This window comes from Ochotona princeps, chromosome 13 (assembly GCF_030435755.1).
Source record: "Ochotona princeps isolate mOchPri1 chromosome 13, mOchPri1.hap1, whole genome shotgun sequence".
Taxonomy (NCBI): Eukaryota; Metazoa; Chordata; class Mammalia; order Lagomorpha; family Ochotonidae; genus Ochotona; species Ochotona princeps.
This window is the reverse complement of record NC_080844.1, coordinates 55285800-55305184: the sequence shown is the minus strand read 5'-3', so window position 1 is coordinate 55305184 and position 19385 is coordinate 55285800. Positions and strand designations below refer to the sequence as shown.

Here is a 19385-nt window from a genome sequence, read left to right as displayed (position 1 = left end):
AATTTTTTAGATGGTGGAATGAGAAAGATGGACGAAAACAAAAAGGAAAAACAACAAAATGGTTAACAGGAGGCAGTTGGGTTTCTCAAGCACTGTAATATGAGCTTAATTGAGGCTGACGCATGACAGACTCTCATGTATGGTATGCCCAGGCTCTGACTGAAGCTGCTGACAGAGGGTAAATGGTGCACGGCGGCAGGGCTTGCCCTGGCCTGGCATGGCCACGAAGGTGCACCGAGCCCATCAGGAGACAGCAGGAGGGCTAATGAAGGGCAGCCCTTGTTTTTAAAATTCTTCTCACTTAGTTTTGGATCAGACTACACCATGAAGCCTTCCAACCTTTTAGGGCTCAGTTAAGGATATGTGACGCTTGTTTAAAAATTAATGCGTTCTAATCAATTTTAACTTAGACAGTGAAGAGTCTGCAAAAGAAGGGAGAAAAAAAAGAGAGAAAAAAGGCAGAAGAAGAAATGGAGGGAAAAAAAGCCAAGCTAGAGCATGAGTTCTATAGCTAAGCAAGAAGAGGGAGGCCTTAGTGTTTCTGGACACCTTTTGCAATGATGGCCACCCAAACAGGAAGCCACCATGATTAAAATGTGTTCTTAGTTTGTTCTTTCAAGTGAGGAAAAATTTTAGGAACCAAGTGTGAAGTGATAAGTACAACAATTAATTTTAAGATCTGTAAAAACACATGTTAAAAATTATTTTTTCAATGATTAGAAGGCTACTATATATACATGAGCATACACTCGCCCTCTAAGATTTCTAATATTATGGGAACTCTTCTGAAATGACTGAATATGTGTATGTGTATTACATATGTGCTTTTTAAAGAAGGAAAAACACAGTTTTTAAAACAGCAGAAAACCATTTCTTAAAGTCACATCTGTGAAATACTCAGATGCAATAAGACAAATTGATAACTGACTAAACATACATCCTTTAGTATCTATTATCGCATTTATTTCTCCCTAATATCAATATTTTAGAGTGCCTTGCTGCAAACGTGATTTACATATCTTAGCTACCTAAAGAACACATGTTTGTGGGTTCCTATCTATAAACAACTCCTTGGAGAAGCAGGCTTTGGGGGCAGGCACTGAGCTCAGGGATCGCGCATCCCGCATCACAGTGTCTCGGTTGAGTTTTCAGCTTTGGTTCTGATCTAGCTTCCTGCTAACACACATCCTGGGAGGTGGCAGTTGATGGCCCAAGTACTAGGGGAGTGTCTGTCACCTACTTGGGAGACCCAGATTGCCATTTTAGTGTAATTAGTGGAGTCTCAGCTTAACTGAGACTAAAAACTGTTGTTTCAGTTTCTGCTAATTTTAACTAAAAGCGTGTTTACCTTTTTAAACTTCTCAAGGGGAAACTTTTCCATTTGATAGATCAGGTACCTGGCAGTAGGATATGAGACTAGATCCATATTTAATCACATGAAGATGCTGATATCTCCTTGCGCAGGGGCCATGCTAATCTTCTCTGTATCGTTCCAATTTTAGTATATGTGCTGCCGAAGCGAGCACAGATGCTGATACCTCAATCTTGAAACTTACAATAAAACTGACTTCCTTTGAGAACTCACAGATTTGTATTCAAATAAAAATGACCATTGTTACTCTTTTTTTAACAAATTGTCTTTACCAAAGATAACCATTTTGTCAGATTTTAAATTAAACACAACACATTTTTTGTTTTTTTAAGACTCAACTTTCATATGCCAAAAACATCATGTTATGGTAATGACATTTAGAGTGGCATATTTCTAGTAAGAACATCTGTTTCTTGCTTAAGATTAGTGTTTGTCAATGTCGCCATGCTGGGACAGTTTTCATTACAAATAGTGGGCATTAAAATATTTCTATATCTCTATAACTGTATCTGTATCTATTAACAGCAGGAAATTGACTGCACTAAAGAAAGTTGCAGAAGTCAACCCGATGGCAATTGTCAGACTTGTAATTTTGCTGTTGGATAGTCTAGATTCATTCTAACATTTAGATGAAGAAAAATTCTTAGATATTTTGTCAAAAGTTCTAGGTGATAAGCTATTAATACACACACATACAAGCAAAAGACAAAACTATATGCAAACTTACATCTCCTTTTGGTCATAATTATTTTATTCACTAGATTATAAAATAAGAATCAATTATCTAGAATAGACTTGTGGTGTGAGGTAAAAATTGGACCAGATGACTTCAATGATCTTTTCGAAGTCAAGGATTCTTTTTGACTTTATACACTGCAGTTTGCCTGGAGTTTTGGCTTGGGAAATATCTCTGAAAAGAAAATGAGATTACCAGGCTCAAGAGATTATTGATTTTACGGGCTTTTACCTAGAGCATCAACAGCTAATCATTGGGCTCTTTGAACTCTCATAGACACTACTGGGACTGTCTGCATTTTCACAGGCGTGGCCACAGTGTGGTCTTAACCAGATGATCTTCAAAAAACTTTCGGAAAAACTCACTAGAAAAGTGTGTAGTGCCTGTGTTTTCCTTAGAACACCAAAGATGACATGAACTGGACAAGGCCAGTTAAATGTACTGCAGGTAAAACTGAGGCTATGCACCAAAGCTGGCATTACTCACACCATCATACTGTGTGAATTCAGTGCCTCGGTACATGTTGTGGGTTTTTCTTCTTCTTATGTTTATCACAAATTTCCTGCAAATAGTTTACTGAAAAGTCAGGGTGTGATCTTGTAAAATGTCTGGGAATACAACGCCCTAACTTAGTGGTCACAAGGAAGGCTCAGACTGCAAAGCAGGATGCAATTATTTGCCTCAGGGTTGCGAGGGTCATCTTCAGCATCTCCCCAGCCACAGGTGTTGCAGCCTACTGCTGTGATGGAGTGCAGCCGTGGATGGCTCACACCCCTTGTCAGGTTAACTGCCAGCGCCCTTCCCACCTTCTCTAGCACCATTCAAGCTGATTGAAGGCCTGAAAGAAGCAACTTGCCACTCCTGCCTTCCACCATTCAGAACGACTGACACAAAATAAAAACAAAACAAAACCAGGACAACTGACAGTGCCGAAATGATTCATACCTGGCCCCTCCTGTCTCCTACTGTACTAGGCTAGAGTAATTAACTACAGGAAAACTTTGGGCTCTGGTAACTCCCTGTCTGCCTCCTGCACTTAGAAACCTTGTTTGTACTGTGTGGCTCTCAGTCTGATTGGAGGATGAGAGCTTAAAAACCCTTGACTTTCTACTGCTCAGCACAGTAGCTCCTGGAGTGTAGCACGAGCTGCTGTTACCAAGCTTGGGCAACAAAGACTCCTCCTAACATCCTACACTTGGATCCAGTGTGATCTCTCTTGAGCTCTGCAACACTGTTCCGCAAGGCGCAACCTAATCTGCCAAACCCAGAGCATTCCGTTCGGCTAAAGAGTTCATTTTTATTTTTTTTCAATAAAGGGACAGTGATAGTGGCAGAGAAGAGTAGACACTAAATGAGTGCTTAAAATAATTTCCAGTGATAAAATATTTAAGCATTTAGGAATATGACATACATCTTCACCATTTACATGCTTAAAGTATTCCAGAGTTCTTTTCTTCAATAACATAAATGTAATTATTTTTAAAGCTACTTATAAACATCCAAAAGAAGTTTTTGTGTATTCCTAATGGTCTTATCATCAAACTGAGGCTGCTGTTACTAATTTAACCACTTAAAACTTTTTTGTAAATGCCTTTTAAAAATTTGTTATTAATTTATTTAATTGCAAAGGCAGATTTACAGAAAAGGAAAGAAAAAAAGACCTTCCGTCATCCACTGGTTCACTCCCCAAGTAGCCGCAACAACTGGAACTGAGCCAATCTGAAGTCAGGAGCTTGGGGCTTATTTCAGGTCTCCCAAGCAGGTGCAGGGTCCCAAGGCTTTGGGCCATCCTGTACTGCTTTCCCAGCCCACAAGCAAAGAGCTGGATGGGAAGCAGAGCAACTGGGACACAAACTGGCATCCATATGGGATCCTGGTGCATGCATGGCAAGGATTTAGCTACTGGGCCACCCTGCTGGACCCCAGTGATTTAACCATTTAAAAAATCTGTTTAACATCACTCACTTCCTTTTCTAAAAGTTCTTATTTTAATGAATTATCTTCAAAGGGCAGAAATGTACATCATTACTCAATCCTCCCCTAAACATATACTCATTGTAGAATTAAGTGGCCTAGTATGAGAAGAATTTCTCAAAATTTACTATTCAAGCAAAATAAGATTCACTAAATGCTCCTAACCATATCTCCCAATCAAGCATTCCAGTTTTATAAAGTAATAACCATTTTTGTTAAAATGAGTTCTAACATGTAAAAGTCACCCAAACTCCTAAGTCTCGTGATAGCACAGCAGACAAGTACATACTAATGGAAATCCTGAAGGAGTGAACGTGCAAGTTATACAGAAACTACACTGAGAAACATGAGACAGAGACATTGAAGATTTCATTTTTATGACCAGAAAAGGTCAGACATGATGCACCGGAAGGTTGCACATCGAGACAACCAATCGTTATTTTAAATGCCGAAATTCCAGTGAACACAATGGTTTTCAAATATTAAAATCTCCGTGGTAGACTTTGACAGGTGCTTATTTTTTCACATATAAAAATGATACTTTTTGTAAGGTCATCAAATGAAAGGCTCATTTCTCCTTTAGGAAACAATTACTATGCCACTGATTCAGTATGTTTGCCAACCTGCCCACGTGTGGTTTAAGAGGTAATTTCAAATATATATATATTTATTTTATTTTATTATTATATATTACTATATTATATATGCATATATCTAATTATATCTATATATTATATCTAATCATATTATATTATATATCTAATTATATTGCATGTAATATATTACAATAATATATTATTTTATTATGATATATTATCTTTATTTTATTTATATATTATATTGCATATATTTTATTATTTTAAATATATATATATTTTTCAAAACCTGAATACCTGCATACTTAAAAGCCACAGTTCAAGTGGCGAATATCCTTTGCTTATCATTTTTCCTTGGCAAATCATTTACAAAGCTTCCTCAGGAACCTCCTAAATGTGCTATTTATACACATGGGACTTCACTAATCCACATCTAGAGGACTGGGTGTCCTTCGCTTTAAAAATTAAGCAGCTGGTTATACATCCACATAGCCGCATTGTAAATAATATAAAAGTTTTGTCTAATTCTATCAAAAGGATGCATGCCTTTAAATACGGTAAAAGTGAAATTTTTCACAGGAAAAAGCTATGGTATACATATTGTGTCTTGGAAAACTATGGGGTATGTTTTGTATCTTGGGGAGCTGTGGTATACAGCCTCTGGGATGGCCTCCTCACACCCCTAAAGTGGCCCCCATTCACTCGCACCTTCGGTTTGCACAGCTTTATGAGTTGCTCTCACAGATTGTGCTAGAATTTCTCTGTGTGATCAAATGGATACTACAGATGAGAGGATGCATGAGTCCCATGACTGGGTTTTAGAAGGCATGAGGCTGTTTGGCACTGCTCTGATTTTCACTCTTCATTGAAGCGTTTGCTCTGCTGTGGGACACTCACACCTGCAGGAGAGTTCCAAGGCAGGCTTTGTACCCCAGCCATGCTTCCCTAATAGAGCTCAAGAAAACCTCATGACCAGACTCTGCGTCACAACCATCCAGCAATACCACTCAGGAATTCTTGGTCCAACAAATCACCAGATAATAAGTGTTTAGTATTTTATTTTAGTTTTTTTTGGGGGGGGGAGTGGGAGATTTACTTGTTCTATAATAAGAGACAAATAAGTGGCGTGCCGGACTTCTGTCTCCATTCAAAAGATACTTAAGTTCCCAGAACGAGCTGGCCACTAGAAATACAGTGATGGGGTAGGACTCATAGTCTCTGATCGCTGAGCTTACAGTTCAGAGGACAGACAACAGATACAATACAGTGTGTCCAGTTCTCATACAGAGGAGCTGCAAGCCTTCCACTCCCAGCAACTGTGTCCCCCGCATAAGACCATCAGGGTGACCCAAAGTCCTTGTCTATGACTTCATTTTCTTCTCTTCAAAATGAGAATGACATCTAATTTTTGGTCTGCTGAAGATTAGAATTTGTACTTATAAAGCATTTATCATAAAGCTGGTCTTTAATATTAAGTGAATTAAGTGATAACTATTGTTAGTATGCCTGGATTCCTTGAAAAACAGGTAGCAAAAATTATTTGGGTGAATTGCTATTTTTTGTCACAGCATAAAGAACAATTTTGAACTAGGAAATAGAAAAGTAAACCTTCCCTCTGGTTCTTTTCCTTTTCTCATCTTAGCAATCAGGCAGTGATAGAATAAAGCTGAAATGTTTGTTCAAGTGTTAACTATTGGGCAGCTGGGCAATGGCCCCGGAAATGTACTGCTAGAGTGTTAGAAGTGACCAGACAGAAAATAACAAATGTGTGGCTATTTATTGAGCTCAACATGCACAAGGCATTACGAGAGTCGTGATAGGGAGAAGCAGGCATTGGCTCCTGTCTTCAAACAACCCAGGACGGCCTGATGGAGATGTGTCTCATTGTGAGAAAATAATGAGGAAAGCTGGCAGTGGAAGGCATGTAGCAAGGCAGCTCGTTACAGAATTTGGAAGTAGCAGTGCACTGTGTGGGCTGGGGTGGGCAGGAAGACTTGATATTGGAGACACACAAGCAGCACATGATGGCCCAAGGATTGAATGTAGCCCACAGAAGAGAATTTTTTTTTTGTCCATAATTGTTATTCTTACAGTGTTTTAAAAACTGGGTTCATTAGAACATTTGAATTTTTTGCTTCACTTGAAAAGTAGGCTGTCATTAAAAATAAAAACAAAAGATTTATTTATTTGAAAGGCAGAATTATAGAGAAAAAGAGATTGATTTTTCCATCTGCTGGTTCACTCAGTAAATGGCTGCCACCACTGAGGCTGTGCCAGGTTGAAGACAGGAAGAAATCTGGATTCCATTTGAGTCTTCCACGTGGGTGGTATAAGTCCAAGTACCTGGGCCATCTTCCAGTGCTCTCCCAGGCCCAATAGCAGGAGCTGAATTGGAAACAGTGCAGCTAGGACCTGAACTGGTGTTACTGAGATGCCAACATTGCAGGCAGTGGCTTAACTGAGATGCTCTGCACAACAGCTCATTTTAGGGACAGGGCACACTCCAGTCTCCACCATGCCCTTGTGTCTTAGACCTGGCCTAAGTTACTTATTTGCTTTCTCTGTAACAGCCTTCAAAATGAGCACTGCTGTGGAGGCAAAAATTCAGTGACACTGCAGACACAGCAGGACACAAGTAGGTGGGTATTATTCTGATTGCAATCTTTCACTGCATCTGTTTCACACACGCATATTTGGCCCCAGGTAGGTGAAGGCTAGACTCCTGAGATGATGGAGCAGGGGGCCATTTCTAACGCACTCAGAGCTGTCTCCAGAGTGGGGGAAAGCTACGTGACTGAAAACTGTGTGTTTGGGGACTGCACAGATATCAGCCCACTAAGCTCTAGTTCTTATCCCTCCTTGGAAAGACAGAAGGAATCAACTTTGCTTTCTTCCTCAATCTGACATTTATTACTTCTTTGTTCTCCTGCAGGTTTCTTTCCCGTTCAACACTGCTGCCAGTGTATGCTATACCCGAACTGCCCCCGGGGTAAATATGTGAAGGGTTGAAAAGCAGGCCAGGAGACACTTCATAGCTTATAGCTTTTCCCATCTCTGGCAGCTCTTGAGTCAGGCCTGGGCTTGCCTCACTACTGGAAGTGGCGGTCTGAAAGGGAAGAAAGAAAAACTGTGGAAGGTAAGCCTGAGTGTGGTGGAAGATCAGGTTGGAAAGTCTGGTTTGGTAACTTTGAAGGGGGAGTATATATGTGGACTGGGCATGAGAGAGGGGTGGGGAGGAATTAGGAATGAAAAAGGAATCCAAACACCCTCCTTTTAGAAGATTATAATGTAGACCTGTAGACTTAAGCCAATTCTTCATTGATTTTGGAATCTTTTTCTCATATATATAAAATACACACAAACATATTATAAAAACTTGTTCAACTAAATTTACACAATTACATAGTTAGCTAATAAATTCTAAATTATGAACCTGTTTTTACTTAAGCACCAAGTTCATCTGGATCCATTTTATTATCTTGTTCTAAATGAGAATTATGTTTCATTTACCTAAGTGAGTAAAACTATCCAGTGATCCTCATGACATTCATTTTACAATTAGCTAGATCATGAATTTAAAAATGAAGAATCAAAAAATAAATAGAATATTTAAAAAATTGAAGAGTCAGAAATCTGGTGTTTTAAGTCTCTTTTTACTTTTAACTCTCACACAGTATTTTTTCTTGAATTTATTCCTATGTGTTCCAGAAATCACCAGGTATACAAGAATAGATCCATACACTTCTATGAGAAAGAGGTGATTCTGTAGGTACAGACTGAATTCCAGAAGCAAAGTAGTGATTGGTTTCCAAGTGTAAAGCAGTTCCATGGGCGATGGGCAGGTAAATATTCCTATAACTAAAATGCTAACTTTTCTTGGACATTTCAATTTATCATTCAGTAGTCACAGAAAAGAACCAATTGTAAAAATATCACATTTGATGGGATGCTAGTTTATCAACACACTCTGCAAAGAAGAACTTGTGATCAATTAACCTGAAAACACTGTCCTAATCTCATATTTGTGTGGCCTTGAGGGATAAAATGGAGGATAATAACATGACAACCTTATCAGCACACCCCATGGGATCCCTTGGTGAAAGCCCCGGACAAGCACAACCCTTGCTATTCGGGCTCAGGTAAAGCTGTGCTTTTCCAACCAATCGGCACATGGTAACTTTTAGGTACTTTGACTTTTAACTGATTCTCATTTTTTGGCCAATCAGAAGTTTAGAGGTGAATTTATACACAACTCTTAATTAGTGTATAAGGCCTTAAAATGCATTTCTGACTAACTTGATTTTTGTTCTCCTTTTTTTTCCTCTTTGGATTGATTTTCTCATATTTATTTTAATCCTTGTACTCCTCAGATTCTTTCCAAAAACAGGAGAAGGCAAAAACAGAGAGGAAGGTACAGAGTAAACCAGAGAGAAAAAAGGCAGTGCAATGGAGATACAGGCATAACCCCAACTTATATAGAATTCACCTGGTGTGAGGTACTTCCTAACCCTATTCAAGGATGAGTTTTACTGTGTTGTTTGTATCTTAACAACTCATGAAGTTAAGAGACCCGTTACATAAGTGAGGGAATAGTTAGCTCCTTTGATGGTCATAGTTTTTCTCTATCACACTTTCCCCTACTTTTTTTAGGAGCTAACTATTGTTTTACTTCAGATTGACTGCTTTATCCCAAGGATCCAAAAATATAGCATAGGAATTTCCAGAATAACCCCCATTAAATGACGTATGTATATATTGTTTCTGACAATCAATAGAAACATGGTGTCTTCACAAACTCAGTAAGTGGCAAACAAGGATGGCTCCCTCTCACTCATCTGCCACTCTCTAGAGTGGCACCCACCTCAACTCAAGATCATCACAATTCAGCATTCAGGGCCTGGCTGTGCATCTGAATCACCTATGCTGGAGAAAGGCATGGTGGTATGATAGGCTAATCTTCCACCTGCAGATGCCAGCATCTCATATGAGCACTGGTTCATGTCTCAAGATGCTCTACTTCCTCTTCCAGCTCCGTGTTTATGGCCTGGGAAAGCAGTGGAGGGTGGTCCACGTCCTTGGAACCCTGTACCCACATGGGAGACCTGGAAGAAACTCCTTGTTCCTGATTTCAGATCAGCCTGGCTCTGATCTTTGCAGCCATTTGGGGAGTGAACCAGCAGGTGGAAGATCTCTTTCTCTCTCCTTTTCCCTCTCTCTGTGTAACTCTGACTTTCCAAATTAATTAAATGTGTCTTTTAAATAAAGAGAAAGACAGTTATGTTTGCTTAAGGACAATACCCAGTCACCATCAAAGAGCCCTCATGAGGTCATCCCCCTTAAAAAACAATCCAGTTTAGCCCTTTGGCTCCCAGTTTCCTTTGTTTATTTGCCCATTGTCTAGCATTTGGGCCAACAGTGCCAGATTCATAAGCCTAGTAAAATAAATCCAGGGGGGAAGGGTGGAAAGCCCTATCACCTTTGACATGGCTAAAACACAAACACAAGTCAAAATTAAATAATATTTTTCTTATGCTCAGGAAAAAAATGCAACAATTGTCAAAAAAAAATTTAAAATCTTGCCTATATACCTCTGCTGTATATCAACGGCTACTAGACCACCCTCACCTCTATGCGTCAATATTTCACAAAGCCCTTGTGATACAGAGAACAAGCTCTTAATCTTATTACATTGTCAGCAAGCTCTTGGCTAATCAGTGTCCAAATTCATTTGGTTTTAGCCAGCTACACTTGCAATTAAATGCCACAAGGTCCAAATCAGCTTAAACAAGTCATTTTCCCGCTGATATGGCTGAGCTACACAGCCAGCATGGCTCTGTGTTAGGCAAAATATATCATAATTAACAGAAGTCTAAAGATAACCCACTTTATGAGACTCTACAGTTTAATGGTTTAAAATCAAAATGCTATTAATAATAAACACTGTTGATTCCAAATAAACAATGATACATAGAAAGTTTCAATCAGATACCAGGTATAAAAAAAATAAGCAGCACATTTGCATAGTAGGCCATTTGGACAATACTGTCAGGTGGTTCTATACGACCAGATGATTTTTTTAATTGATTCCTGTTTTCATAAAGGTGATTTTCTACAATTGAGTCTGCTAAGAAGAATCAACCAAAAAATGCTTATACAATTAGCACAAACTTTCATGTGAAGTAGCTTGAACTCAGTTGTTTTACTGTTTGACGTTTTGAACACAATTTCCCAGAATAAGCATCCATCATAAACATGTTAATAGCTGTAACAGCTGTATTGTATAGGCTGCTGATCATAAACACACTCTTATCTATGTGCCAGTAAGAATGCCTTGTAAATCCATGAATGCCAAAATTTTTATATTAAAAAAATCAACATTTAATTGAAGCTTTTAGAATTTGTAGTCAATATGTATCAAAAATTTTTGAAATTAAAAAGGTTTAGGTAAACATTTTTAGCTTAAGGATCAATCTATAAGGAAGCTTTGATAGTCTCCATCTTCAATAATTATTTCAGATATTAATGTTTAAGTCCTGGTTTGCTTTAAGTGGATTTTGTGAAACTCCTATATATCAATTGCTCATTTTTAGCAACATGTAGGGTTTTGGTGAATCAATATGAACAAAATGAATATGAGATTCCAGGCATGAAGCAATGCTGAAGCCCAAGAATGATAATGGCCTAGTTCCTGCTGAAAATTTCTTGTAACAGTGGATGGGATATGTTAGAATGAATGTACAATCTGGTTTTCACTTTGGACATTCGATCACTCATGTTAACTTTAGAAATACATTAAAAAGGTACATCCAACAAAACTGTGTTCCACTTACAGCAACCGCCATGTGAGCAAGCAATGCCTGCCCTTATCCTTTTTTCTTTTTCTCTCTCTGCCTTTCTTTTCCTTCCTTCCTTTCTCTTTCTATTTTTTTTAAGATCTATTTTATTTGTATTTGAAAGGCAGATTACAAGAGAGAGGGAGATACACACACATATATAGTAAGAGAGAGGTTTTTCATCTGCTGGTTCACTCCCCAAAATGCCTACAACAGCAGAGCTGGGACAATACTAAGGCAGGAGCCAGGAGCTTCCAGATCTCACACAGGGACTTGGGCCATCCTCTGCTGCATTCTCAGGCCATTGGCAAGAAGCTGGATGAGAAGTGGTACACATGGGACTCGAACCAGCATCCTTATGAGATGATGGTGCTGCAAGTAGAAGTTTAGCCTACCACCTCAAGGAGCTGGCTCCGTGCCCTTTTCAGCTGTTCCCATTCTAGGTAGCCTTTGGTCCTGGCACTTGGGAAGAACGTGGTGTAGACTCCATACACATATTCTCTAAGAATTTATGGAAATGAACGGACTCTGTCAGCATTTGAAGAGTCCCATGACTATTTAAATAGTCCAAAGGACTCTAGTTGTGACAATTCATGTTTCATCAAACAAAATCTGAATCTAATTTAAGACTGTGTTTATTCAATCTCCCAAAGCCTTCCAGAAAAAACACTTCTAAAAACAATAAAATGTGGATCATTCTCATTCACTGACAGTAATACCTAAAGCACATTGTACCTCTCTTTTCTTGCTCTACCAAAAACACTTGATACAAAGACTCTTTGTTTCATCATGGAATAAAAGGTAAATTCCTGTTGCTCATCAGCTTAAGGTCAGAGGTTATGCTGGTCAGTCATGCTTACGAACCCAAACGGGACAGATCTAACTCCTAGCACAAGGCATGGAACAACAAACAAAAATAATCACATACCGGCGAATCAGTAAACAGTGCTGAAAAAGCACAGAGCACCTGGCTGGCACTAAATAAATTAGATCAGATACATTTACAAAAGTCTCCCCATAGAAATAGATGTTTACATACAAAAAAAATGGTCAATGATTTTTTTTGAGTAAGAACTTTAGCCCAGAATCTTCTGAATATTAGCAAAACTGTTTACGCATAGCAGACATGCCAACTGGTTTTGATTGAAGTTCAGTATTTACTGTCATTGGGGTATTATTGACTCTGGCTTGTCTTCGGTCAATATTTTCCTTCAGAAAAGCACCTTGGACTTTCCTGCCTCTGTGCCTCTGTTTGAACAGTTCTCTTTGCCCAGAATGCCTTTTCTTTAAGGCTCACATACCTCTACACTACTCCTGCTCCAAAACCTGGGCAAACTTCCCTTCGACCAAAGTTTCCTTAATCCTGGACCCTAGCTATGTGCACTGCCTTCTCTGAATCCCCAAAGAACCATCCTTGTTATATGATTACACCAGAGCCTACTGCAAGTTCCATTTGTCAGCTCCTTTATTAGACTGCAAATGCCTTAAGGGCAACAATGGATTGTACTTACTCATTTCCTGTATATTTGGAAGCCTCACCACCAGGAATGGGACACAGTAAAAAAGAACACTAGTAACTACATAGCCAGGCTAGAAAAATGACTGCAGATAACTGTCATAATGTTAATTCCTCCATTAATTGCTTTTTATTTGTAAAAAATGTCATTCACTCACTCATGATTTTCTGAACACTCATATTTTGCCGGGTATTATTTATTTTTAAGTTTTTATTTATCTGTTTGTGAGACTGAGAAGGAAGAATTGGGGGTGGGAAAGAGGGAGAGAAAGAGTGTGCTCCACCCCCTGGTTCATTCCGCAAATGTATGTGGTAACCAAGTGGCTGAAGCCAGGAACAGGGAACTCAATTCAGGTCTCCCACATGGGTGGCAGAAACACAATTACTACTACCACAATAGTCACCACTGCTACCTCAAGGGTTACATTAGCAGGAAGCTGAAGTCAGAATCTGAACTTAAACACTGAAGCCAGGCACTCCCATGTAGAATGTAGGCATCTTAACCACTAGGATAACCTCCCACTACTGCCATGTGATGTATTATGAGCTAGAGTCACAACAGTGGAAAAACACAGATCTGGTCTCATGTACATGACATTTTTGTGGAAAAGAAGGCAACAAATGATTAAACTAGAACGTAAGGTCAGGAGTGGTCAGTGCAGTGTAAGGTGAGGATGAAAGAGATACCTTCCTACACAAGGTGGTAAGCAAACAACTTTGTGAAGAGTCCACAATCAACTGAAGTAGGTGAGCCACTGCTTCACTACTGGGCAGAGGAGTCAACAAGTAAAAAGACCCTGAGGCAAGGATGTGCTTGCATTTGGAGAACAGGTAGGAATTCCAGCTGGCTGAAGGAGTGGCCAAACAATGGAAGAGCTGTGGACCACAGAAAAGATTAGATTTTATGTCCAGTGTGATGAGAAGTCACTGGGCAGTTCTGGTCAGAGGAGAGGTGGCATATTTATAATTTCAAAGCATCGCTGTGTTTGATGTAAGGATAAAACAACCTAGCAGCTAAAGTCCTTGCACACTCTGCGATTCCATATGGGCTCTGGTTCTAAACCCAGCGACCCTACTTCCCATCCAGCTCCATGCTCGTGGCCTGGGAAAGCAGTCAAGGACGGCCCAAAGCTTTGCGACCCTGCACCTGCATGGGAGACCCAGAAGAGCCTCCTGGCTCCTGGCTTTGGATTGGCTCGGCACCGACAGTTGTGACCACTTGGGGAGTGAATCAGTGGACAGAAGATGTTTGTCTCTGTCTCTCTTCCTCTCTGTGTATCTGACTTTGCAATAAAATAAATAAATCTTAAAAAAAACTATCAGGGGCACATGCAGAAGGGACTGCAATTAGGAGGCTGGTACAGTTTGGCAGGTAGAGGATCAGAGTGATGACAGAGCAGGCATGAGCTCTCTAGAATGTTGTTCAGGTGGAACCTCTAGGATTTGCTGGAAGACTGGTTGTGAGAAATCCAGGATGGCTCTACAGTCTTGGCTTGGAGGTTGTGATCACTAAATGGGAGGAAAGACATGGAGAAAGAACAGAATGGTAGAAAGTGCAAGAGTTCTCTATTGGATAAGTTAAGTTGGCACTGGCAATTAGCATGTAAACTGTACATGTCCAGTAATCAGCTAGATAAAGCTCTAAAGCAGGAGACAGAAATGAAGTTTATAGAACACCTATGATATTAAAGTTGACTGGTATACCATTAAACCCATTTATAACCTAATAATACGTAGTACATTTTAAAAGCACAGTTATTTTATTTTAACATGTTGTCTATTACACCAACAGTGACCCCATTCCCAGGGGCATAAATAAGCATGCATACTTTGGGGGCACATTTTAATCATAAAAACAATAAAGTATATCTATCATGAATATTTCAGCAAACAGTCATATGAAGGAACATGAATGTTTAATTTAGATATCACCTCTGTCACTGTATGTCAGACTGCATGGCTGTGATTTTCTCTGGAAATTCCACAATGCAGTCAAGTTTACCATGTATAAGTGAAAGTATATTTTCCCACCATGAAGCTACTGTTTTCATTTTCTCCTTACCCCTATGCCCAAGCCCACCAAAAAATCCTTAAGGGAATAAAAAAGTATTTTTTATTTTATTCCGACCAGTTTTGTGTTGCAGATTCCACGTGAGATCCAGTCCAAATCAGACCTTTACTCAACATGCTTCAGACATACACGTGGTAAAAGGAAGATTTCGGTGAGACTTGATAAATAATCCTGTATTTTGCCCTCTGAAATACAATTAATTAATCCTGCAAGCTTTCCAGAGATTATTTAAAACTAACACTGTCATTATAATCATTAAAAAAAAGAATGGAAAACTTGTCTTTCTCAACTCTGACTGGTCAAATCAAAAGACACAACGCTAACACTGTCTGGGTTGAGGAAATAAAGGATGAAGAAAGGCCACCTGCAGGCTGGATGTTTCCAAGAGTTCTCTCACTAGTCTTCCCTTAAGTCTCTACGAATCAATTTGTTGAGCATCTCCTCACTGGATTAATCTTTTTCAAACACTGTGACTAGTTTCCCATGGGTTCTGTAACAAATTACTCGTACTGAATTGTTCACTATCCGTACGTGCTCAAATAGATTTGGAGGACAGAGGTGTGAAATGGGTCTGATTGTGATCAATTCAAGGCGCTGGACATGGGGAAGCCTTCCCTGAGGAGCCCAAGCGTAGAATCCTTCCCTGCAATCTTCCAGTTTCTGGAGACTGGATTCTTTGCCTCCCTGAACCCTCACTGCATGAACTGTGAGCAGGACAGTAGATTCAGTCTCACTGGGTCTGACCTTGGTGACCCTTGTCACATTTCCTTTCCCAGCCCTGATGCTCTTGCCTCCTGTTTAGCTAGGATAATCTTCCCATCTCAGGTCGTCAAAACTCACATCTCCTCTGAAAGGTAAAATATTCACAGTTCGGAAGGATCAGGGCGTGGGCATCTCTGAGAGAGGGATACATTATTATATGGAGCACAGACTGTTTTCAAACATTTCATTTCTCAGAAATATTTTATGATATGGTGCTTAACAATTATGGCTCTTGGGCCAGAGAGCCCGGATTTCAGAATGATGTCACAGACAGGAGCTATGTGCCCTCTGACCCTGTGCTTAATTTCTCCAAAGCTGAACTTCTGATTTTGAATGATGATAATTGTCTGTATCTTGCAGATAATGAATGTAAAACATGTGGCAAAATTTCAAAAACCATCTTCGGAGTTATCCTCCACGTGTCAGGCTCTGTGCTAAAATGGGACTATTCTTTTGGAGGCCAGAACATCTCTGAGGTTCCCCCACAAAAGCTTCCACTTGAAGCACTTACTGGCTTCTCACTCATTGGGCATTCATCTTGTTTCGTGCTATATTTAACTTTTCACATATTTATACCCTGGCTATATTATACTAGAATATTCTACAGGGCAAGGACTTCCAAAGTCTTGGCTCTATTTCAGATAAATAAAAACACAATTCAACCCGTGTTGCCAGGATCCTCCCTTCATAACACCATCGGGAGGCACAGCCAAGCAGCCTACTTCCTGGTGTAACAGACTTTTAAACCAGCCAGGACCTCTGTGAGGCCTGTTTCTACTTCAGCCCCACCTCACACATCTCCCAATCCATTCCTGTCTTACTATGTAAACCCTGCCTTTCCCCAGTGGCCCTGGGCTCCTGTCTCTCTTATTTGTTTCTGAGGAAAGCTTCTTTAAGGGTCATTTGGAAGGGTCACTCTAACTCTGGGTCTAGGCCACCCTCAAACACTGTCAACTCATGACCATAATGGTTTGGAGGAATGGCAAGCAGAGGTGTGAAGGAGGGAGGCAAAGTAGTTCCCCTCTGGGACCTGGCTTCACATTATTACTAAACCAGATACGCAGGAGACAGAGTCTATCCACTCAAAAATAACTCCACAAAACAGGAACATGGAGGAAGGTCAGTCCATGCAGGAATGTACTGCAGGTCTTCCCTTACACACTGGCATGACCAAGCGTCTACAGAATATACAAAGTCAATCATGAATCAGGTTATCTGAAAGAAAAGAATCTTCCATCTGCTACCTAATGGTGGCTACAATAATATAAAATCAGCTTGTAAGCATTGTTCTTTATTGTTCTGCATGACTTGGGTCTTCGACGCATCCTACGTTATCAGCTATCAAAGCAAGGCGTGCTACGTGTAAGGTAGGTAACAGAGCTGACAAACACAACATTAAAGGTTATGCTTTCCTCCATTACTTTTGTCTTCTTTGCAAATGGCTTTAAAGGTCATTTTAAAAATAGCCCACAAGGCTATAAAGGCCTCTAAATATTTAAATAACACAGTGTAGTTTATTTTTACATAGTATTCCAAATGTACATTGCAAAATGCTTCACAGAAATGTCAGTCAAAGGCTAAAGGAGAATGGAAGGAACACTTGGAGACTCAACAGCAGGCAGACAGTGCATCACAAGGGCAGGAAGAGGTTTTGCAACACATGGAATATATACTAGGCTGTGGAAAGAAAATGCAACCAGAGCCTGTCGATAATAAGTGAGACATGGAAAAAAGGTCAACCTGAGGCCAGCCCAGGATGAAGATGTAAGAAATCATCTGCAGGAAAACTGAGGTTGGTCTGGGCTCTTCAGATGTTACTCTGAGGACAGGAACCAGAGGCAATTCCTTGTTTATGTCATTTATTGAACACCTACTATGTGTCAGGTGCTGTGCTCAGTAATTTTTACACTGGGATACCTTACTGGGCCTTTACAGGTTAGGATTTACGTTCCACATTTACAGACGAAGGAGTGCAGTTTACAGAGCTTGAAGGAGGGACAGTCAAGACGCCCTGCGATTCGCCTTATTCTCAACACTTCACTTCAGGTTCCTTCTGAGAAACAGAGAACGACTCACTGCCTAAAACAAAGGGCTGTAATTCAGATGAGAAGAAACTGTGCTTCTTATCTTGCTTGTGGGGGAAGGCTTTTCTGAGCATAAGTTCAGAGGGAAAAACCATAAGAAACGAAGGTTTGATTGTGTCAAATAGAACATTTCCAGAAAACAAACCTGTTGATAAACTTTAAGAAGGTGTGCCACAAAACATGATACAAATCAAGCCACTAATAAAGAAGAAAAACACAAGCATATCAACAGAACAAAAAACCCTCAAACTTTTCAGGAAAAATAAGTAAGGGAATTATAACAATTAACACACAAAAGTTATCAGATGTAACCGTGACACACAAACGCAACAAAACTACAAACACGTGTGAGTGAAAGAGTGAAACACTTAGAAATGGCAATTAAACTATTCTGACCGTTAGAAGGAAACCTTGTAATAAAAACCTTAAGTATTCATATTCTTTGGCCCAGCAACTCCACTTCTAAGAATGTATCATTAAGAAATGACTACGAATTACGCAAAGAATTCTGAGCAGTTATCTTTAGCACATTAGAAAAGTAAAATTAAAAAAAAAGAAACAGAAGGGTCAAAAGCAGAGGTCTGCTTAAATAAATTCATGAAATATTCATAGGATGGAGTGAGTGGTAGACATTTTTTGAAACAGGCTTTTAAAAAGGGAAATACAGGGTTAGGGTTACAAACTAGCATGCTTACAGAGGTTAATAAATGCATGATGTGAAGTGGCAAAGTTTTAAAAATGGACACCACATGTCCTGTAAAAATGTCTTCATACAAATATTTGCTAGTCTGTGACCCCTGCGTACTTACCAAAAATTTAAAAAAAAGTTTAGAGCAGTTGGTGGGATTATGAGTAACCTTTATTTTCTTTTGTGCCTTTTCAGTTTCCCTATGAAAAAATTATCCTACTTTTTGTAGCCATAAAAATTCCAAGAAAAAAAAATTCCAAGGAAAAGGAGAAATGAGCTCCAGTGTGCTTTTGGACAGAACCACTGACCCCGTCACAGCCCACGAGACTCTGTTGTATTTCTACAGACCTCTCTGAGGAGGGGGATTTCATTGCCTAAACTTCACAGTCCTGTCCATCCTTGGCCACTAACCCAAAAATGCTGAGGCAGCAGTTCTCAGTCTTCGCTGGCATCAGGAGAAACTGTTTAAAAAATACCAACACCTCAAATCTAATTATTTTTGCTGTGAATTTTACCTTTTGGCACTTCCCAAGTCATTTGTATCTTTTACAGTAAGTCCTTGTGATTCATTAATTGATCACCTGCAAGATTTTCTGATTGCTTGTAAGCACCTGAGGTTGTAAAATGTCCCTTTCAATGCTGTTTTGGCTATATCTCATGTTCTTGTTTTTACTGTCATTTTTTCAGCACCACTTGGATCATGTAGTAGCATCAATTCCTACAAGGCTTTGATTTTCCTCTTCATCACTTTAG

The 19385-nt window shown here is 39.6% G+C and overlaps 1 protein-coding gene and 1 non-coding gene across 5 annotated transcripts in view; both read right to left on the bottom strand.

Annotated features, from left to right (window-relative positions):
• The window catches only part of VTI1A (vesicle transport through interaction with t-SNAREs 1A), a 360713-nt gene that overhangs the window by 202930 nt on the left and 138398 nt on the right, over positions 1-19385 (bottom strand). The gene's annotated exons all lie outside the window — the stretch shown is intronic.
• Positions 1419-1526, bottom strand: LOC118759464 (U6 spliceosomal RNA). Its single transcript, XR_004996199.2, has one exon. It is a non-coding gene; the product is annotated as a U6 spliceosomal RNA (small nuclear RNA).